At 38.8% G+C, this 24,483-nt stretch overlaps 1 long non-coding RNA gene across 1 annotated transcript; it reads left to right on the top strand.

Annotated features, from left to right (window-relative positions):
- The first annotated feature begins 1,002 nt into the window (after positions 1–1,002).
- Positions 1,003–23,792, top strand: LOC114480430 (uncharacterized). The gene is made up of 5 exons (XR_003676109.1): positions 1,003–1,014; positions 2,163–2,164; positions 9,402–9,411; positions 19,947–19,954; positions 23,660–23,792. It is a non-coding gene; the product is annotated as an uncharacterized LOC114480430 (long non-coding RNA).
- The last annotated feature ends 691 nt before the right edge of the window (positions 23,793–24,483 follow it).

The following is a 24,483-nucleotide window of genomic DNA, read 5'->3' as shown; positions in this document are numbered from 1 at the left end:
AGAGGTTTCATGAGGTTATTTTCTTAGACACGTTTGCCGCAATTTTGCTTGAAAAAGTCAGTTTTGCTGTTGTGACACAGTCTGTAACCATTAAAAATGGTGATTCCGGTTGCACCGAGGGACTCCTGGTGGCTGCCGGCTTCAGAAAATTATGTGGCTTACACAAGGTGGACGGACTTCAGCCACGCTGTGATGCCAAATCAACCTGAATCTTTGGTCAGATTGGTTAAAACAGAAATTTGCGGTGATTGGACAGAATTGCAGGGGACTGGCTGAATTTGCTTTATTAAATGCGATCGCCAATTCCTGGAGGGTCTGGCTGATGCTACTCATGTGGAAATGTTGGGTTCTTTTCATGAAAACATAACTTCATGTTATGGTTGATGGGTGCCATGAGATGACTTGTTCTTCCATTAATAACTCCTAATGGGTCTTGGAGAGGACATTGTGAGGGATAGTGAGAAGAAGAAAAGAGCAACTTGGAATCTCCCCTGCTGCTACTTTTCACTCAAACCTTTCTTAAGTCTGAAAACATAAGAAACACATGATTTTATCTCCAAATCAGCAGAAAATGACAGAGATGCCTAAACTAAAGATGATCGCTGTCTTTACCTGCTGGTGATGTATGGTACTACACTCAGGATGGCTTTGAATTTTGTGACACAACTGAAACGCTTATTGAATTTGAATTTTATGTCGGCAGTCTTCACAAACAAAAAATAAAAAGTACAAAACAAACAACACTCAATTGTCTAATTCTTCAGCCAAAAGTGTGTAGGTTGAAGCAAAGGTAATACATTCCTACCCCATCGCAACAAAACAAAACAAGATTCTCTACATAATATCACACTCAAAAAATATTTAACTTATAACACTATTTTCACAATATACAATCAATATATATATATATATATATATATATTCTGCACAAGTTTTATATACACAGTTTATAGACTTTCAAGTAACAGTAGTTGTAGTCTGTATAAGATATGTTTTTATTAACAGGATTATTGAGTATAAAGATAAATAATTATAGTATTAAACACAAAAAGAAAGCGTGAATAATAGTCCATTCCAACACAACCCCAGAACATAAATTAACAGAGGAAAATAACGTGATGTCAGATGCACATTAAGCAAGAAACTGTGCAAGTTTCTAAATTGCATCAACAGGAATAAATATTCAAATAAGTAGTAAGCTGCTTCTCAAATTAAAATTTTTTTTTCTCACCCCCAATTTCCACTGGATGCGGCTCCGCTGCGTTACGTCTTTGCAGCGTCACAAGAGCTGATAGGTTTCCACTTTATTCTATGTGTTAATTTCCACCGGGTCTGCTCCTTCCCAGCTGCGGTAGTCCGGTGCCCTTCATGAGATATACGCAAGGCTAGTATTTATGGCGGACACCGGAGCACGACGCATCAATCATCACAGAGCAAATGAAGCTAAACCGGAAATTAAGCACGTATTTCGCAATAAAATATCGGGTTACTTTTCAAAATAAAACACTTCAGATTATATTTCAAGTAACATCACCAAAATGTGTAAAAACAAAATCACATTCACTGTATTGTTTCCTCTCATACTGTAACTGCACTGTAAACTGCAGCAACTTTGATTTAATTCATGTTTTACTGGTGCAGTTTTATCTCTTCTCTGTTTGGCTTGCAAAAAAATGTGTCTATGACAAATCCAGAGAGTCCAACCTTCTTGTTCTCTTTCGTTAGGAACACTGACCTGTTTATCTGTTTATTGTTGCGTTTATAACACATACATTTAACTGTGTTCTCGCGCAATTATATATATATCGTGAGAACTGATCTGTCTCGTGACGTCACAGTCGTCAAACCGGAGTGCACTGTGGCGCACTCAAAACGCAACAGGTGTGAATTACCGGATGGCGGACAGAAGGGCAAAACCGGATCGGTGCCTTGGTGCAGCGGAGACGTATCCAGTGGAAACCCTCAGTCAGCGCAGCGCTGTGAGTGAGAAGCAGAGAGGGAGGGCGAGAGAGACACACACACACACATACACGTCTATTGGGCCAAAAGTGGTCCGTCGCTGTAAGCTGCCAACAGTGGCCCAGTGTTTGCGGTTATTTTAATGAAACAAAAATTACATAGACATTTTTCATTTGAGGCCCTTTTTCAGAATATAACTTCAGATGTGCATTTTTTAAATTTTTTTTAAAAAAATAGCCAAGAGGGGTCCACAGCCCAGACCATCATCCACATATCTAAGAGGGGCTCTCCATAGACTACATTGGAGCTGTGTGTGTTCACACACCTTTCACACCTCTGTGTGAACCATCCTCTCACCATCTCCCCTGGCTCCCTGAATACCCACACTCATTTGGACTGTACTGACACCCCTCCCCCCACACTGCCTGCTCCCCTCACAATAAACATCACAGCTGACCAGGTGAAAAGGCAACTGGTCAAACTCCACTATGGAAAAGCTGCAGGACCTGATGGAGTCTGCCCCAGAGTACTGAAGGCTTGTGCTTTGCAGCTCTGTGGAATATTCCAGCACATCTTCACCATGAGCCTGAGTCTGAGTCTGCAGAGGGTCCCTGTGCTGTGGAAGACATCCTGTCTGGTTCCTGTTCCAAAGACGCCACGTCCCACCAGCTCCAAGGATTACAGACTGGTTGCGTTGACCTCCCACATCATGAAGACTCTGGAGAGACTTATCGTGGTGCAGCTCCGACCATCTATCAGACCACACCTGGACCCACTACAGTTTGCCTACCAGCCCAAGGTTGGAGTTGAGGACGCCATCACCTTCCTGCTCAACCGTGTCTACTCTCACCTTAACAAGCCGGCGAGCACTGTGTGAGTCATGTTCTTTGACTTTTCCAGTGCTTTTAACACCATCCGTCTGGCTCTACTGGGTGAGAAGCTGACAGAGATGCAGGTTGACTCCTCCATTGTGTCCTGGATTGTGGACTACTTAACTGGCAGACTACAGTATGTACGCCTGCGACACTGTGTGTCTGACAAAGTGGTCAGCAACACCGGGGCCCCTCAAGGAACTGTATTATTTCCCTTCCTCTTCACCACCTACACCACAGACTTCAGTTACTGCAATGACACCTGTCATCTCCAGAAGTTCTCTGATGACTCTGCAGTGGTTGGATGTGGTGGAGTACAGGGCTGCTGTGGACAGTTTTGTCACATGGAGTGAGCTGAACCATCTACAGCTCAATGTAACAAAGACCAAGGAGCTGATTGTGGACCTGAGGAGAACCAAGAGGCCAGTCAACCCTATCTCCATCCAGGGGGTCAGTGTGGACATTGTGGAGGAGTACAAATATCTGGGAGTGGTGATTGACAATAAACTGGACTGGGGGAAGAACACTGACTCCCTCTACAGGAAGGACCAAAGTTGCCTCTATTTTCTGACACAGCTGAGGTCCTTCAACATCTACAGAAAAATACTGAGGATATTTTATGAGTCAGTGGTGCCGAGTGCAATTCTCTACGCTGTTGTTTGCTGGGGGAGCAGATTGAGGGTCGCAGACACCAACGGACTCATCTACAAGGCCAGTGACTTGTGAGAATTGGACTCTCTGACAGTGGCGACAGAGAGGAGCACCCTGTCCAAAGTGTAGGCCATCTTGGTCAATGAGTCCCACTCACTCCATGATGTGCTGGTCAGTCACAGAAGCACCTTCAGCACCAGGCTGATCCAACCACGGTGCTCCACAGAAACCCACAGGAAATCATTCCTGCCTGTGGAGATCACTGTAACCTCATAGATTGATTGTTGTACATATCGAAATCATATTTGTATTATTTTTGTAAATATCTCTATCATAATTGTATATAATTTGTATATTTCTATCATTATTGTTATTATTATTAGTGTTATCTATCCTACTTTATTTTCTACTACTGTAATGTGTGTATATCTGATCCCTATAATCTTTTATTTAATTATACACTTATTTAACGTTTGTTCATTTTTTCATCTTTGTTAATGTTTTTATTCTTTTATTTGTGATTTTTTTTCTGTGGCTGTAACATAAGCATTTTCCCCCTGGGATTAATAAAGGAATTCTGATTCTGATTAACACAGTTCAGCCTGGACCGACATTCACATATCCAAGAGGGGCCCCCCTTAGATTTCAATGGGGCTATGTGTGTGTGTGTGTGTGCGTTAACACACAGTTCAGCTCAGACTGACATCTACATACCAAACAGGGGCCTTCCACAGGGTCTGGAGCGCCCCTGTTTGATATATAGAAGTCGGACAGGACTGCAATGGAACAATGTGTTTTACACAAATTCATTGCTATTAAGTCTGTGTAACTCTAAAATTTGAAACTCTTAAACACCTCATCTTTATACAAATATTGTGAAAGTCAGTGATCGCAATTAGTTTTTCTTACAAATCCTTGATTTGTTTGGCTTTGTTACTATGTTGGATGCACAAACATCATGCACTTATCGATTACTGTACCATCACACAATTTTTATATATGCATCACCATTTCACAAATAAGAAGAAATACAGTAGAAATATTTGTAAAGTAATATTTTCTGAATATTTGAAACGCTTCCTGACAAAAAAAATAAATGCTTTTCATTTTACTATGAAATTACTATGAAATGAGATAAGTGTGAATGTCAAATTGAATCAACCTATGATTTCATTTTGTTTTACCTCTTTATGACTCAAAAGCAAAACCTTTCGTTTGAGGCTGTGATTTAAAAACTTCTGCAAATACAGTTTGTTGTGGTCTAATGAGCATCTTTATGACATTCATGTTAGAGTAAATAATTATAACAATGTCACAATAAAAAATCTAAGTGAATCTTTCTCTATTCAGGATGATTGTAAACACTGATAGGATCTTCTGTCTGTGTAAACACTGGGTTGTTAATGTCACTCTATGCTATCTAAGAGGGGTCCTTATTCTCTGTCAGCTATAAAATCAATCATATCATCAATCATTTGTGCATAAGTTTCCATTTTTATAAAAAAAAAATAGACTGAGGCAGCTCTGATATTATTTACCATTACACTCACCTTTCTAAAATAAATAAGAGTTTTGAAAATAATTTTCAAGTATTACAATGCCTGCAGATTGTGTTCAAAACAAATTTAATTACGCTCATTTAATTTAATGACTCAAAGACAAAGACAGCTATTATCATCAATGTCTATATCTGTAGATGTGCCAGTTCAAGGTCTGACACATTTGGCAATTGTATATTATTAGATTAAAAACACTTTCATTATTTATTCTACATTGGGCTTCATTTTTCTCATGAATCTTTGGAGCCATCAATTCTGGAGTGTGTATGTCGCTCCATGCTATACAGAAAGGGGGAAATGCTTTCATGCATCAATTAAATAATTAAGCTCAATATTTCAAACTGCATATGCACATGATAAAAACAGTCATATAAATAACTTACCAAAAATGTTGACATGTCAGCAGTTTAGAATATACTTATTGTTTTTTTACTTCTTAATGTGTTGCGCTTGTTTACTAGATATTAGGGGTTGAGTCAAAACCGTGTGCATTATTCAACTATAATGTGAACCAATGTGACAGGAAAAAAAATAGACTCGCGCGAAGTGAGCAAGCACAGACTTTTAATTCAATGTATGAATACAAATAATTTTCCTGCCTCAACAAATGTAGCTTCAGACAAAAATGTTGGACTTTCAGGACTGCATACAGTACCAACCTGCTGTTAATCTCTCAAAATTAAAATCAGACCAACATTCTGTCTTCTTCCAGAAATTATGCATACCATTCACAATGGTCCAAGTAATAAAGACAATCTCACCACAGGAGAACACCAGAGGAATGTTTTCATTGTCAGCAGTTGGATCTGATCAAAGAGACTTGGGGGATATTTCATCAAAGTGTTCTCAGTAGAACAGCTAAGCCGTCCGTGATCATGCTGACTTTTACCATTTCATCAAACTCTTCTCAGCTTCAATCTCTCCAGCTGAGCCAATCAGCTGACAGTGTTTAGCTAAAGGCACGTCCCCATCAGACCCACAAGATCGATCACAGATTTAATGATTAGAGATGTGACGGCGCATGTGCTGCAGCTTTTATGATGAACGAGAAGCCAATAGAAACTAATGCTGAGACCAACAGGATGTGACATCATCTGTTACTGAGCAGTGAAAATAATGACGGACACGTTAGTTTAAAAAAAAAAAAAAGAAAAAAAGACTGACTGTGGTTTGAAGATTTTAAAAGTAGTCAATTTATTACAGCAAACAACCTTAAGCATGTGATCACACACTAATCATGTTCGTTTGATAAGTTTTTTAACACCTGTCAGCATTTAATAAAAGAGATGATGTAACTCACAATTAAATAATATGTAATTTATGAGACTAGTGAGTGTTTGATGACTAGTTTGTTGAATTCAGCACTAAATAAACAGCGGGAGCACAACACTGTAGACGCTGCAGGTGAGCTGTGCACGAGAGGTGCGTGCACTGCGTGCACATCCCGAAAAGCGATAGTGTATTTTTGTCATTGGGAGCCTTAGTGCTCTGCCCTGTGACTGTCTCTGAAGCCCCTCCCTCTCTGTATATCCACAACTTTCTCATTATTAATCTCTGATCAATAAATGGACACATTTATACCGTGTGGTAAACGGAGGTGATAGATACGCACATATCCTTATATATTATTACTGATGGTTTAAACACATGGAGACTGTGATATCTCATTAATAATACACTACACATTAAACATGTAATAAAACAATGATTATCGTCATTTGTATGAATTTAAATGATTTAATGGAGCAGGTTTGACCCACGGACTGTGTTACTATGGTAACCAAGGTGTTTGCTCGTTGATGAAACCGCTGTTCCAGTTAGAACCCGGCTTAACGGAGCCCGGCTCTCAGGTTAAACCTGGACTTAACCCTGAGCTGGGTTTGATGAAATACCCCCCTGGTTACTCAGCAGTGGGAAATATTAGTTAAAAATAGATCATTTCCATGAGGGCTTAAATTAACTTTATCCCTCAAAAAGAAATCAGGCTTGTTGAACATTATTTCTGTATGATAAATAATTCTCCCTTTAAAAAATGGCTGCTTTTCGTTTTTTGGAGGACCGTCGATAACCCCGCCTAGCACCCTCCCACTTCAGAGCTGAACTGTAGCCCAGAAGCTATGTGGGGCCAGCGTAGCTCTGGTTTTAGGCTCCGAGAGCTGGAGCTATGTTGGTGGAAACAGAATGGCTCCAGCTCCAAGTTAGCTCCAGCTCCTGCCCGGTGGAAAAGCATTATATAAGAGCTGGACCCTCTAAATTGAATTTCATGTGGTGAAGCAATGCAGATGCTAAGTTGCTTATGCTACTGTTAAGTTAATTCAAGTACAGCATTTCTGCAAAATAAAAACATGTAACCTGCCTAAGGCAGTGCTACCTTTACTTCAGCTCTCCTTGTCTGCAACAGAAAGGAAGTCATTAATAAGCTAATCATGTAAAAAAAAAACATTAAAACATCAAATGTTTTTTGATTGAATGAATGTCTTTGCAGCAGACTCAATGTCAATAGAAATACACTATTATATTAAAAAATGATCAGATAAGAACAGTTTAAATGAACATTATATTAGACAAGGCATTTGTTTCATTTACTATGTATTTATGCTGATATAACCTACAAGTACAATTCAGCTACTAGCAGTGTTCATAACACTGCTAGTAGCTGAATAAGAGTTTTAATTAGTTCAAGTTCATGTCTAGCACAGACACACACGTAGGAGTGGGCGATATGGGGGAAAAAAATCACATCACAATTTTTTTCACTCAAATCATTTAGACTATTTTAAAGTTATTTACCAATAAAACAAGCCAATTCACTAACTTAAAGTCATCGCCCTAAATAGAAAAAAAGGTGTAAAAGATCATTTAAGACAAAGTAATTTTCAAATATTTTTTTAAATTGTATGTAAGCAATTTCATCAAACTGGTTCCAAGTACAATTAACTCACTCAGTGCCATTGACGAGATAATTTGTCATTTGCATTTTTTCACGGGGATTACTAGAAAACACCCTAGCGGAAGTCCGTCATCAATATCTAAGCTGTGGGGTGTTGTAGTGACCAACTATGCTATGAAGATGGCAGCAGTACACCTTTAGATGAGAAATTAGCCACTGATGCTACCCAGTAAAAGAGGAAGAAGCAGGAACAGGTAAGATTATGGCACTACAGAGTGATATTGTGACGTATCCAGCAGCTCACAGCACCACATACAAACACAGAACATGTGTGGACCTGAGTAGATTATTGATAATGTTGTGGTCGTGAGATAAAACCATCAACTAACAGGGCTGCGTGTTGTGAGGAGGGAGGAGGAGGGGGTGGGGTGTACCAAATACCCCCAGCCTGTGAGCCAGATAGCAAAATAATAGGTGACATTTAGGAGGTAGCAGCGCACCTTTGGATGAGAGATCATCCATGCTGAGCAGAGCTAAGAGGGAGAGAACGAAAGGCGTTTACGAGACAAAATGAAGCTACGTACGAGAGTTGACATTCCCAGCAGTGCACAGCAGTGCACACTTGACCAGAGCATGTGTGGAACTCATGGATAGTGTGGCGATGGTGCGATAAAACGATAAAAAAAACGCAGTGATACTCTGCATGTCCGGGAGGAAGAGGAAGTTGCGTGTGTACAGATTGATGGGAGAGAAAGTTGGAGGAACGCCAAAATACAGTGAGAAATCCATTAAACTCTGACCCAGATAGTAAAATATTAATAATTTTGCCATCAAAAGCCCGGTCTCAGTGTTTTTATTTTTTGCTTTATATAAGGAAATAATGTTCAGATAACAAATTCTTTTTTTGATGAAAGTAGAGCCTTCAATCTTTCAGAATCTGGTGTCAGATGTCAGATAGTCATAGTAGAAAATGTTCTGTGGGTCTTTAAAATGCCCTGTTTAAGGGCAATAATTCTTCGGTGTCTGTATCGCTGACATGCTGACTAGCAAATGGTGTGATTTGGCAAAGAAAAAAACCTTTGGATGTTCTGTGTATGGACCACAGCAGTGACGTGCCTTTGGACGTAACCGCGCTATGCTAAATACTATACGTAAGTTCACATTTGTGAATTAATTCCATGTGACCGCTGCTGTTACGTTCTCTAGCTAGTGGGTGGGATAACACTACAGGCAGGATGACAGCCCTAGAGATGATAGAGAAACTTTTTTTTTTGTTTATCGCGGGGGTTACGTTCTAAAAATAACCCACAATAGGCGAAATCCGCGAAGTAGTCAGCTTTATTTTTTTACTATTTTTATACATGTTTTAAGGCTGTAAAACCACATTTCTCTCTTGTTTAAACACTCTCACAGTTCCAAACTTTGTAGATTTTAAAACATAAACCTGTTTTCAAACATACAGCACTTCAGAGTCACACTGGTAGTGATCAGACATTGATGCAGAACGCAATCAGTCTTTGTTGACGATGATGTCACGTCAACACGGACACTGGTCTGTTCACCCATTCAACCATGGAGTAGAAGCTGTGTGTGTCCACCTGGAGCTGTATGACACGCCCTTTATAACCGAGACCGGACTAGGAAGGATTAGGTGTGAAGGAGAATCAGAGAGGAGGTGGTAGTAGCAGGTAAAAGTTCTCTATGTAGCACTGAGCTAGCATAGCATTAGCCGCTAATCATACCGGCTTTTTTCACTGGTGGTTTATGAGAGGATAAAAAAGGAGCACAGCTCCTCACTACAGAAGACAGTGAAACTCAGCGAGTTGGATGTGTTGCTGGTGGGTGAACGCAGCATTAGCCAATCAGGACGCAGAACACAATGCGTGTTCATACACTGTAAAAAAAATGCATCCAAAATTGCACGGTAAAAAAATCTGTGAAACAGCAAGGGACTACTGTACACCTAAAGCAATTTTCAGATCGTGAAAGGTCGACATACAGTTATGCCACGACTTGAAGACAGATGTTCTGATTGGGTTCTACGTTAACATTTAGATCCCTTCAGAGCTTTGTGCACACGGTTTAGGTAAAAAATAAATATAAAAGGTTGAGGTTTTGTATTTATTTCAGCACTAACTATTGTCTGTGTGCGTTTATTAAGAGAGCACAATTTTAACAAACAAGTTCTGTTCTCTGTTATTGTAAAGCACTTGGTGATTTTTATCTGCGAAAAGCGCTATATAAATAAATGTTATTTACATACTTACTTTTGAGTATAAATTTGCCTTTAAAGATGGACAATAGTATCTACAATTGTCTTCTTGTAAAATGATTGGGCTTACATAACTTCTGTTTTAATCTCCACGCAGGAGATGCAAAGGTGGAATATGGAGGAGTGCAGAAGTACAATAAAGTTCCACAAAGTGATGAATGCTTCCATTTCCTCCAGTTTCTTCAAGAGGGTTTGTATTTATGTGCAATTTAAATTGGTATAGACAAATTACCTATGAGTGAAGAACTTGAATTGGTGGTTTTAATAGTTTATGACATTTCAATTCTCTTAATTTCTTTCAGTTATGGAGAAATTCAGCTTTCAGTCTCAACTCTTCACAGAGGGTGGACTGATCCTGATCAACACTTCCATGCATAATATATTGAAATAAAAAAAAAAATGAAAATGCTGTTATTTGCATTGACCAGCTCACATATGTCAGACCCTTTGATAAGCAATATTTTAATGAAAGTGAGAGCATGTACATTGTTCCACATTGTTACATGTTTTAGAAATTGTTTTCTAATTGTGATGCATGTTTTGAAATAAATGTATTTCAGGAAATCATTGCTTCTTAAATGTTTATTTCCCAAGGAAATTCTAAAAGTTAAAAACAAAATTTATACCTTTTTTAGTATTATTTACAAATAACTCTTATGTAGTTACAAGAAAAAAAAACTCTTGGAGAGTTAATATTTAGACTCTAACACTGAGTTAGTGTTACTAAGTGTTAAATTATTAACTCCAGACAGATTTAGTATTTGACACTTAATTAGAGTTAAGGCACCAACTCTCCAAAAAGAGTTAAATTAACACTCTCTGGTGTGGACCCATATAGACACTTTAAAAGTGTTGAAATCAAATCTGACAGTGTTAATTTGGGCATGCTGGATTTGCTGTGTGGGAGGCCTACCCAAAAGATATATACGAGGGATTTTCCTTTCCAGCCTCAGAGTTTTGCCATGATTCGGCCAGCATGCTCTCAACAGGTTTCATTCTTTGTTACTTGTGTAGGACTTTTGTTTGTATTAATAAACTGCAAATTATTTACAAGTCATTGGTCCGAAGACTTTTTCCACACCACCTTTTTGTCATCGCATCCACATCACAAGAAACAACAGTGTGAACATGTTTTTTGTGAGCTCAAGATTAAGGTGGAAGTCGTGGGATGTTTGGACAGGACTTAATTTCTGGGTGAAGATCTGTTAGTTGGGCTACCATGGCTTAGTGGCTCATCCAATAACCGAAGGGTTGGGGGTTCGAATCCAGCTCCATCCGAGTCAGTGTCTATGTGTCCTTGGGCAAGGTGCAAAATGACAGCTACACTTCTGTCAGTCTGCCCCAGGGTAGCTGTGGCCACATTGTAGGCCGTTTTATGGGCTCCAAAGCAATACCAGTCGAGAACCAGTGGTAGAAGTTTTGATGTTTTGACACAGTGGGACTAAACTCTGACATGAAGTAGGTTAAATGAAGAACCACCAGTTTGGATTATTTACTTAATAGAAATTTAGGAAGAAGTTATTGGTATTAAACTATATTTGTATTCAATCTGTCTGTGACAGCATCTGATTAGAAAACAAGATAAACCTCAGACTCAAAGATACATGTAATATTATGCTATACCCACTGTAACCTTTAAGTATCAACAGGACCTGACCTTTGAGGTTTGACTCTGGGGGCTACTCACAGGTAGAGAGAGGATTCATTACTTCAGATTTCATAGCAACAGAGAACTGCACTTTGTGTGTGTGTTATTCTCTGAGGCCTCATCTTGCATCATTACTTGCTGACTCAAAGCCTCCATCCCACAGGGATTGGTCCAATCAAAGGTGTGAAGAAAAACGTTTCACTCAGCAACAACGTTCTTTAGTCATGTGACCATGTTGCTCTCCTGATAATAAAGAGTCCTCTCAAATTATGATGATTTGTTTTGCTTTGTTTGAAAAAGTAGGATTTTTCTGACTCTGAACATTCTGAATCTGACCGCAGAAGTTGATTTTAACACATTCTTTGAATCAACCAGTCTGCAGGTGAATAAAAACCCCATTCTTTATATTTCAGCCCTGTTTTAAAGGCCTGGAGTGGCCATGGGGTAAGGGGAAGAAGAAGGAAAACCTTGCTGGACCTCATCTTTGACAAAATCGGTCAGAAGCTCCTGGACTTCAATATCTGTCAAACTCGTCAATTCCAGAAAAGAAGCCTTCATCATCCATAATAATTGACACATTTTATTTAAAAGATGAAGTGATGATGCTTTAAAATAAACTGAAGAAGCCTCTCGGACGAGAGGTGAAATGTCCCCAAAATAAACTTCAAGTCCAGTTGCTGCTACTGAGATACCAAATCAAGAGGAAGACCACAACCATCATACCATGTAAACTCAAATGTGCAATGCCTACAGTAGAGTTGTACCCAAGACCACACTTGCTCGAGACCAGAAAGGACCAAGACCAAGACATGAACTATGGCCATATCTTCAAAAGGATTGTGCTGCGTTTGCAACATGAAACCACAGAAAAAAATGACAATGTGCCATTCACAGAGCATACATAAACCGTGATATGGACGCAAATTGTCTCATTTGAATTTATGTAAATGAGGGAATACTCATAAGGCCCCAGAGCAAATAGCATCTCACCCACAAACACCAGCGCTATTTGCCACTTGCAGTTAGAGCAGCGCAGTTACCGCCACTGAGACCTGTGTATTTAATCAGTGCAATTTCACCTTCAACTCCTAGCACCTTACATCTCTTCTGAAATTGTTCTCCTGGGTGAATTAAACTGGGACATGATGATTTCCAACTGACATAGTATTGCAGCAATGTAATGCTTTAAACCTCTCCCAAATTATATCTGAGCCTACCAGACCCAACCCCAAATTCCCCTCATCCTCCACATTATTTGACTTCAATCTTACTAAAGCTTTTTCGAACTATCAACTGGGTCAATGAGTGACCTCTGTGTCATTGCATGTACACATTCTGGCTGCTCAGTCAAATGGCCATCAGTAATTATGACCAAGCACTCTTTGAAGAACTTTAAAATGCAGTCCTTTCTTCAAGACATTGCAGCAAGTAATTGGGACAGAATCAATCCTTTCTCCTCCTTACACTTTTAGCCTAAACATCAACAAACAAGACGTGATGAAAAAATGTAGGACCAAGAATCGTTATATTCTCTGGTTCTCCCATGACCTGGCAGAACTTATCTATCACAAGAATGCCCTTTGGAGGAACACCTGTTCCTTTTAGTCCCATGTTGACTGGCTTGCCTTCAGGTAATGCAGAAATACAAGTACACAGTCGATCAGAAAGGCCAAAATCTATCACTTAAAGGAGATGTAGATCAGATCCTAGGAAGTTTTGCAAAACAGTGAAGTCCACGGAAAATAAACTTTCCTCTCCCCACTTACCAACTTTTATGGTATTCAATGACATTGTTATCAGTGATAATGGGGGTTGATAAGTCCTGTATGGCCTCACTCTTCTGCCATCACTTTGTTAATGCAACTACAGCATACTCTACCTCAGACCCCAATACAGCCTCTTTCAATACTTGACCTTCCTCATCCTGCAACACTGGTTTCTTCTTTAAATCTCCTTCTTTTTCGGAAGTACTGGAGGAACTCACCAGCTTGGACCATAACAAATCTGCATGCTTTGATGGGCTTGAGCCCATGTTCTTAAAGGTCCCATGTCATGCTATTTTTCACCCATCTTCATTTGTTCTAAGAACAACAAAAACATAGAATTTGAAGTCACTTTCTGAGCAACTCTACACAAACAGGCTGATTTGACGCCTACTTACGCATATTCATGATGGGACACTGACTTCTTCCTATCCCGCACGGTGACATAGGGCCAGAGGATGGCCCGCCCTCCTCCCACCCACTCCGAACATGAGACAGAGCGTGGGGGCTGGGCGTTCGCCGGTACATACATTGACTATAGAAAATACATACATAGCACTGCGCGAACTACGCTGAAATGCTTACCTTCATGGGCGTGTCTGTTTACATGTTAATCAGGGCAGAGCGCTTTCTGGAGGCGCAGCTTCTCCAGTTCAGTGCTGCATCAAATTCGTCATCAAAGTGGGAACACGTCATCAAATTGGAACGAGGTGTTTGAGCTCTACCTGCAGTAAGAAAGGAGCAAATCACCTTCTAACTAAAGATTGAGGAAATCAATGAAAAACACACTTTGGGCATGTGTATGAAGCCCAAATAACACTTTTTTGATGTTTAAAGCACAGAAAAGTTGATTTAGCTTAACCCTCTGGGGCCTAAGGCGTTTTTGCTGTTTTTTCATTGTGTTTGATTTTACCTTTATATTTCATATAAGGAAATTCATAAACCTTGCATGTTTGGTATCATTTTTTTTAGGAAAACCACCCAAATATGACTATGAAGTATTTTCTTTAATACGACATACTGTATTAACACAGTGGATCTAAAACCACTATAAAAACAAAAATTCGAGTGGGAAAAAGTTTTTTTACTATAAAAGTCACAAACATTTTTAACGAATCATTTTTCTTGCTTGTATAGCAAATATAAACTATGTATTTCAAAAACTTATATACAGATTAATCAAAAAACAAAGTTATATATAGCTATTTACAGTGAAATGGAAGCAATGTCTCAGGCAATTCTGTGCAAATATTTACAAAAAAAGTATGAATCACAAATACAGGGAAATGCTAATTATTTCTACCTCATTGTGTTGATATAAAACAACAAACAAATATACTAGACACTACACTACACTCTAATCTCACTCACTACACACTAACTAAACAGTCAAATCACAGTAATAATCACTATAATCTCAAATCTCTCAACTCACCCTCTTTTTCTCCGTCTCTGTTTACCTGTCGCTTGAAAACAAAATTCCCGCTATATGTGGACATTATGATTGGACAATGACCTTCTTCTTCTCAACCAATAGGAAACAGCTATAATGAGAGGTTTCAGCGTGGTTCTTTCTTGCTGCACAACACTTTCGCTTTCGTTTTAGACGCGCTCTGCAGCGGTCTTCCTGCACGGAGCCTGCACTGACGGCTTAAAAAAATGTCACAAAAAAACACACGTACATTTTCCCTCATAACTCCACTTCTATTTGGCCTATCAACATGATTCAAGAACTGTTTCGTAGTTTGACATCCGCACGTTCGACACAGATTGAAACGGAGAATCAAGGACGCTGCGCTTTTCCACTATTGGCTCTTTAAAACGATCATGTGATCAGGACGCGCCGATGCGTCCGTCGGCCCCAGAGGGTTAAAATGGGCCCTTTAAAATTAGCTTCTCACATCATTACTGCCCCATTACCAGAATATGTAATCTATCTCTACAATTTTCTCTCCTTCCCCCTGACTGGAAATCGGCAAAGATCTTCTCACCCTCTTCAAAGGTGGCTCTAAAAACAAATCACATAAACCTCTGCTCGCGACCCATTTTAATCTTACCAAGCCTATCCAAAGTTCTGAAGTTGTTTTTTTTAAACAGATAAGCCACTTGCAATCGAGTTTTCGGGCTGGATAGGGGTTTGTAACAGCCACTATGAAGGTCCTGGATGACATCATTAGACAGAACACAGATCTGTATATCTGTATTTTTTGACCTTGCTCAGGCCTTCAATCCTCCTTCAAAGGCTCTCTAGCATCGGCCTATGTAGCACTTGCTGTGACTGGTTTGCCAGCTAGCCTACTGACTGTGTCTAGCAGGTAAAGATGGAAAACATCCTGTCCAACCCACTTACCATCTCCAAAGTACAACACTAAAACAACTGGACACACTTTACCACTCAGCTTCCACACTCACCATTGCGACTTCTTTTCATGCCCGGTGGCTTCACCACTGGTTTTGTTTACAAGTTTATTCTGGGTAAACACCTTCCTACTTCTTCTCTGTTATAAACCATTGACCCATTTCAGGCTGCAATAAAATCTCCTCAAATACTCCACGTTGCAACTCTTTTTATTGAAATATATGTTGTGCTTTCACACTGGTTTAATCCCAACAGCTGATCATTTTATCACCTTGATTTGGCTCGGTTTGCCTTCAGAGAGCAACTTCTGATCCGCACTTGTTTTATACCCTGTTGTTTTCACTGTCAGTCTGTCCAGGAATCAGCCCACATCACGTTTGAAGCAAAGGAGACATCGTCGTCACTCGTAAAAAGTTGCGCATGTTAAATTAAACAGTAACTTTTTTTCACCAATGTGCAGCATCCTAAGTTTTACTTTGTCATCGTCTGTGTGCCTTCATTGTATGGTTGTTTATAGGTTAGTCTTCAGTCTGTCTAGTTAATTGGTGTATTGTTTTTGCTTATCTCTCTGTATAGATTTATTTCTATATTTTATTTGATTCTTTTTTTTCCTCTTAATTTTTATTTTCCTTTTGTGCCTGACAGGAGCTTTGGGCCTTCGGTGTGTGGCAGCCAGAACCTCTGGTGGCGGTGTGTCCCTCTTTTGTTCAGTACCACTCACATTTGGTGTCCTTGGTTTGGTGTGTCACGTGGTGTTTTAGATTGAGCCCTTTTCTGCTGGCTGCCTTGGTAAGATCACCCCTCTGCTTCCTGTACAGTTATTCCTTTTTGTTCCACCCCAGCAATCTCCGGGGGCAAAAATTCCTCCGGTGGGGTTGTCTGCTACCTTTTTAATCAACACACCCTACCACATCTTGGCATTGTCGACAGGACACGTAATTTTTTAAGGGCTGAGGCATGATTCCCTCCATGTTATTTTAGTGATTTTTAACTACTTGCAGTTTGTGTGATTTTTTTCTCATTTTTTAGCAGCAAAACATCAGTTTTGTTAGAGGTACCCGAATCTTGACTTTAAATGTCAGCCAAGTGTTTTATTTTTGTTTTGTTTTTTGGCCCCTAGTCAGTATGGAGGAGTAGGTGCGGCAACTAAGAGAGCTGGTATTGCAGCTGAAGGCAGATAAGGAGTGGCTGCTTCAGGAGGTGTTGGTCTCTCGTTCTGGTTCATAGCGGAGAAGATGTGGCTTCTCCTGCGTCAGCTACTTACGCCCCGTCTGCAGGCACCAGCACGACTGTAACAGAGCGTCTGGTGGTCATACCCAGGGATTGCAGGTGTCTCACATTTAATGGCAGAACAGGCATAGGTGTCATTGAATGGATTGAGGAGATTGCGGCGTGTATGCTCACCTGCCACCTTTTGGTTGCTGATCAGGCATACTTTATATTTGACCATTTGAAGGGAGAGGCCAAAAACGAAATCTTTTTTGTAGCAGTGTGGAGCTTGGGGATCCAGTCCTGTTTTTGGCAAGATTGAAAGAGCTTTATGGTCCCACTCAGCCATATATGACTTTGCAGCAAGCTTTTTTCTCCCGCATGCAGCAGGAGGAAGACACTCTGCAGGAGTCTTTGGCTCTCATGGCAATAATGGAACGAGTAAAACAAAATGCCTCTGATAGTGTGCCAAACGCTGAGATTCTACTCCGCAACCAGATTATTGAGCATGTGCTTGACAGTATCCTTCGTAGGGTGTTAAAACAGTTTGTCTGCGCCATCCTACTGCTACTATGTGGGAGGTGCATGCAGTTTACGGCCTGCAATGCGGCGTACAGAGTGGCCCCCATTCCACTATTTCTGGTCCATCCCTGGACTGGGTTAACTGATGGCCAGCAGGATCAACTTAACCTACTCACCTAGACTGTGGCCTTCTTACAGGCCCCACCTCCCCAAGGTTGGGCTGAGCACCGCAGACCCTTAATTTGTCGGCGATGCTAGCAGCCAGGCGACTTTGCATGCAACTGATGGAGAGCGGGTTTCTCCTTGTGTTTGGGTTACTTCTGCCTCCGGTCTTCCCTCCCATGCATCCCATCAGCAGGAAAACTGAAGCCCATTGAGCTGCAGAGCCAAAGCTCAAATAGGGAGTCCACAGGCTCAGGGAGTGTTTCAAACTGGTCTGATATTCTCCTGTCCCACCCTTGATGTCCTGATTGGTGGTGTGTCTGTTTCCTGTTTGGTGGACAATGGGTCCATGGTGTCCACAGTAACTGAGCAGTTCTTTTTGGACAAGTTTGCACCTTGGGTCAGATTATCCCCGACTGTGGAATCTTGGTTGTTACGGATCCCCCAGCCCCTGTTTCGTCTGCCCCAGGAATCCTAAGGATGAATGTTATCCGTTGCTGCTATAGGGAACTGTTTGGAGGGAATGGTCCTGCACTTTTCGAGTCTCATTCTGGTGGCAGAGGCTCCGGGCCCAGCTCGTGAAGCCCTCCAGCAATGTCGCAAGGTTGCTGGCCGGGTTCCAACAGACTTTCGTGGTACCGTCAGGATTTGCGGTAAGGGTGCTGTGTGCATACTTACTGGTTTCATGAAACTGGTGGCAAGCACTTGTCCTGAGCAGTTTGTTGACCAGGACGGCCTACATTCCTGTGGTCAACGTGGGAACTGCAGAGGTTCTCCTCTACCCACGTACAAGCTTTGGCACTTTAAGTACTGCACAGGTAGTCAGTCTCCCTGCTGGGGTCACCGAGGTGAAGGCAACCATGGCCACTGTATCATCCCAAGCGGTGTTAAATCCTGTACCGGATAGAGTGGAGGCATTGGACCTGTCTGCCTTAGCCGAGGGAGAACAGTCAGAGGAGAGGACATTACTGCAATAATACAGCTCGGCCTTCTCTGTCCACGAGGGTGACATAGGCTGTTTTATTTTTTTCCCCCAAATTCTGTATTTTCTTTATTTTTTTAAAATTCAGATTTTTTTTTTTTAAATATTTATAATTTTTTAAAGAAAATATTAGTTTTGAAAAACATAATTAATAGGGGTGTAACGATACATACAGTTCGATACATACCTCAGTTTTTCAGTTCATTTTCGATACAGTATGGTACAAAATGCAAAACATGAATTTGCTTGTTGTTTATTCAAAACTTTAGTAAACCAACAATGTATTTAACATTATACAGAATATGAAAAAAATACAATACTATTGTAAAGTGCTTCCTGGTAATAATATTCTCAAACAAAAAATGCATTAAATATTATAGAAATAAGCTCACAGCTTTTTTTTAACAAACATAAAGTACAGCACAGTTCCAGCATGTAGCTCTTGGTTTAGACCTTCATTTTTTTGGCCAGAAAAATGTTCTTGTCCACATTGTCTGCAGTAAGTGCAGATCTGCTGGCAGTTACAAATGCAAAACATAAATTTGCTTGTTTATTCAAAACTTTAGTAAACCAACAATTTATTTAATATTATAAAGAATATGAAAATAAAGTTAAAAAATAAATAAATAATTAAATAAAAAATAATAGTGCTGCCTGGTAATAATATTCTCAAACAAAAAATAAACATAAAATATTATTAAAAATAAGCTCCTCACAGCTTTTTAACAGCTTTTATCCACGGCTATAAAGAATCCCTTGTTATAGCTTTGGTCAGATCTGAATTGCTAGGTAGAGGCTGCTTGGATGCCGAAGGCAGCTGCGTTTGTGTGATGCCTACAAATGTATGGTCACAATTGGTAATTATTGTGTTTGTTTTTTGTAATTTTTTTTAAGTAGTGGAGCCTCATTATAACACAGGATAAACAGCCTTCACCAGATGGTGCAGTTTTTAAATATCAGCCTCAAGGGGAAAGTGTTGTCTCAGGGGAGCGTTGCTTAATATGGGCTTCCAGGCTTTCGTTCCTCAGACTTTATGCGGCCTGTGGAACGATAAGACAGACGGCTCATCTTGTTTTCTTTCCTGAACCAACAGGTCAGTAAATTAGGTGTAATAGTCACCCAAACAGTTGAAATCTTTTAAAAACCTGTAAAACTGGGTATTTTGGGTAGATTGAGTGTGTGCAGTGTGTTTCTTTAGTCAGAATGGATGTTTTCTGCCTGTTCTAATGGCGGCCCAGTTTAGACGTTTGATAAAATGGCGACCTACAATTTATTGATTTGAGGTTTCTTATATGTTAATATACTTGAGTTTATTGTGTTAAGCATCTGTAAATATTTAGTAAGAGCAGTTTTGTGACTTTGCTGGTCACAAAAGTGTTCGGTTATTTGTGTGTTTATGTGGTTTGTGTACAATGTTTAAAACGTGAACCAGGCCTTACAGTATTAAACTACTGGATAAATATATGTTGCAGGTAATGAGCAGCAGTGACAAAATATGTGATGAGGTACATTATTCTTTTAAGCAGATGTTTAGCTGTGTGTTTGTTAGTTATACTAACACTATTGTTTCTGGGAATTGCATGAATATAAATATGCACGGATTGTTGATTTAAATATTTCTATTTAAGGTAAAGGGACGATAATCGACTCCGAAACTGTGAATAAGTGAAGTTATGTAAAAGTGTTGTTTAGAATGATAGAAATGACGAAATGCTAAAAATGAAAATGTTAGAATTTAGAAATGTATATATTGAAAAGTGTTTATTAAAGACTTTAGGCAGCCTGCGGAACAAAGGGAGGGACGGCTCATTTTGTTTTCTTTCCTGAACCAAGAGGACATTATATCTGTTGCCAGTCCTACAGACGTGGGACCTGTAACATTTGCACTAAGGACGTTTTTCTTTCTTGTCGCAATGATATTTGCAGTTAGCATGTTCGTTGTGTTACCGGAAACATACTCGACCTCAGCTGAACAATGTCGGCACACTGCTATCGTTTTATCCACTGGTCTTTCTCCGTTACAGTATTTCACCCGGAAGCCAAAGTGTTCCCAAGCAGGAGACTTTAGCAACAGGGGAGGATCCTCCAGCTCTGGTTAATAAGCAGTCCCCAGAAATATTTTCCCATTAAAAATATTTAACTTGCTTTTCATGCCAATGCTGTCCATTGATGACGTTGATGCAAAATATGCATGCGTCATCTGACCAAAATAAAGATGGCGGCGCCGGAGAATAACTATAGCGAGTGGCTCCTCCGAGGTTCAAAAGTACAAAGCAGTGAAGGCACGCTCTCGTTCGTCAAAAGCAGTCATTCCCCGTAACCCTTGTTCTTTATCCCGGGTGTGACCGGACGGCAGCGCGTCGACGGGACAAGGAGGAAACACCCGCCATGGCAGCAGCTGCAGCAGCAGCACACACACACACATGCCCACACTTCTTTCTGACTTTGAATTCATTTATTCTATTTTATATTCTTACTTGAACTTTATTTTGGGATTTTGAGTTGAAGAGCAATAAACATATATTGCAATATTAAGAAATTCATGTTTTTTTTATTTTTTTTTTTTTTTATTTTAGATATGTAAATCAACATGTATGAATTACTTTTAGTCAAAGAATTGGGAGACAATCGATAATCGAATCGAGTCAAATCAAACTGGAAAAAATAAATTGTATCAATTGTAATTGATACATCAAAAAAAATATTCGCTAGATTAATCGTTAAAAAAAATAATGATAATTTATCCCAGCCCTAATCATCTGGATGGTTATTGTAAAGTTGGAACAGATGTTTATAATACTTTGTAAATGGTTAATAAATACTGTAGAGCATCCATAAACATCAGTTGGATGGTCATTATAAAGTTGAATTGATGTTCATACAACTTTAACAATTGCTTTATACATGCTTTATAAACCGTTTAAATATATGTTAATGAATATTATAAAGTAAGTTGCAACTAATTATTGTATTTTTTATAACTAATTATAAACTAACCCTAACCCAGATCACCTGGTTATGATAGAGTGGAACGAATGGATAATTACTTATAAATATTACAAGAATTAGTTGCAACTTCATAATAATCATTAACATATATTTAAATGGTTTATAAACCATATATAAAGCAATTGTTTAAGTTTTATAAACATCAATTCAACGACTGTTTATGGATGCTCTACACACCATTTACAAAGTATTATAAACACATCTTCCAACTTTATAATAACCATCCAAATAATGATTGTAGATGGTTTATAAACCAATTATTAACTACTAGTAAAGTATTAATTATCTATCTAAACATGTTTATAAATGCTTTATAAAGCATTAGTAAGGAATTCTAATCTTTTTTTCCAACTTTAACCATCCAAATAATAATAGATGTTTCATAAAACATTTATAAACCATTAACAAATATCTGGTCCATGTGTCTCTGTAATGTTTATAGATAATTTTTAAACCATAATCAAGGTTTACTAATCCTTTGTTAAACATTAGCAAACACTAAATAAAGAGTATAACATGCAGTGACAGTCACGTAATATGACCCATTCTCACACCACACGCCGCACTTGACATTTCTCATACTTATATTTCCCAACAAACTCCAAAAGTCACATTTGGAACTATTTTGGCTTTAAACAAGGTAGAGACGGTAAAGAGGTGCTTCCATCAAGCTATAGGAGCCAAAGAAGGGAACACATCTACCTCATAAAACACCTGCCGTGTCATCACACACAATTATATCTAATACCAGGTTAGTACGCCCTGTTTATGTTCTCACTGGCTAATATTAGTTAAAGGATGTCAAAGTATAAAGCACCTAAAAAATGCATAAAAATAAAAAAAAATGTCCTCTATGGTTTATTATGTTGGAAAGAAACGTGATTGTCAAATAGATTTTTTAAAGACAGTGGATTTGTGATTCTAAGTTGATTATTTATATAGTTAAATGTGCAAAGGAAACTCAATAATTATTTATTTTCAACCATATAAATTCTAATTATTATTCGTTTTTTATTGCTTATATGCTTTTGTACATGTACTCTTATCATGCACCAAACAACACTATAAGTAATGAATAAGTATTTATAAGTTGAACAATGTGGCAACTTCTATCATAGTGGGGCACAAACATGGGTTTGTTTGCTCGGAATGTCACATGATCAACATTCATATTGGCATTTAGAATAATGAGCGATCTGAGCATTAATACAGGAAAGAGCAAAGTTTTTATTGTAATTTTTTCTGTCCTTCTGTGTATGTTTGTTGTCCTTACTCCTGTCATTTGACATTTTGTGCATTACTGTAGTCTTTTTGTGTATTTTTCCTGTAAAATGTACGTTTATTTGCAGTCATGTTGTGTATTTGTGCTGCCATTTTCCATTTTTGTGTATTTTTATCTTTTTGTGTACTTTTGCTGTCATTTTCTGTAATGTTGTATATTTTTGCTCATTTTTGTAGTTGTTTTGAGTGTTTTTGGAGTATTTTCTGTTTTTCTTGTCTTTGAAAATGTATCTATATATAAATATCTCTATATATATATATATATATATATATATATAGATATATATATATATATATTAACATATATATGTATTATAATAAATTTGGCAAAATATTAAGTACAATATAAAAACAAAACCATTTATTGCCATTTTCTGAATTTAAAGTTAGTTAATTCTGTTGTGACAAATTCCCCAACTGCACACCATCGTTTAATACATTTGACATTACCATTAGTAATCGATTTAAACCCATTAGATTGTAGGTGCGTTTCCTAATTAATACAAAATGTACTAGTGCAGCCATAAGCAACTGGCAGCTCGGGGGCCAAATGCGGCCCTTGGGCTAACGTTATGCGGCCCCCAAAGTAAATGTAAAAAATGACAGAATAATACACAAAACAAGAGCAAGATAACACAAAAAAATTACAAAAAAATTACAATATATATATATATATATATATATATATATATATATATATATATATATATATATACATTGTAATTTTTGTATTGTATTCTGAGAAGAGCGGCTTTTTCTGAAAAAACCTATTATTGACTTTGAAGCAATTTTTTTTTTTTTTTGCTTTAGGGACACCTCAACATTGGTTTCATTATATAAAACTACAAAAACAACACTGAGACCGGGCTTTGATGGCAAAATTATTATTTTTTGCTAGCTGGGTCAGAGTTGAATGGATTTCTTACTGTATTTTGGCCATCCTCCAAGTTCTCCTCCCGTCAGTCTGCACACTGACGGAGGACATGCTGAGTATCACCTTTTGCCCCGTTTTTTTTATCATTTTTTCTCACCATCGTCATACTCTCCAATAGTCGACTGAGTTCAGCACATGCTCTGGTTGAGTGTGAGTTGCTGGGAACTTCATGATCAACTTTCGTGGGGTCATTTTATGTCATTTTATGACTCGTGAACTCATTTCCTCTACTCTCTAAAACTCTGTCCCCTCACGGATTATCTCTCATCAAAACGTGTGCTGCTATCTGGCTCACAGTTGAATATACAAACTTCCTCTTTCTCTCGACATGCAGAGATGACCGTTTGGCCCAGTTAGTTGATGGTTTTATCGCTGGATACTTTACAATATCACTCTGTAGCGCCATAATCT

The sequence above is a fragment of the Gouania willdenowi genome, chromosome 18 (assembly GCF_900634775.1).
Source record: "Gouania willdenowi chromosome 18, fGouWil2.1, whole genome shotgun sequence".
NCBI lineage: Eukaryota > Metazoa > Chordata > Actinopteri > Blenniiformes > Gobiesocidae > Gouania > Gouania willdenowi.
This window is presented reverse-complemented; position numbering and strand designations above follow the sequence as displayed.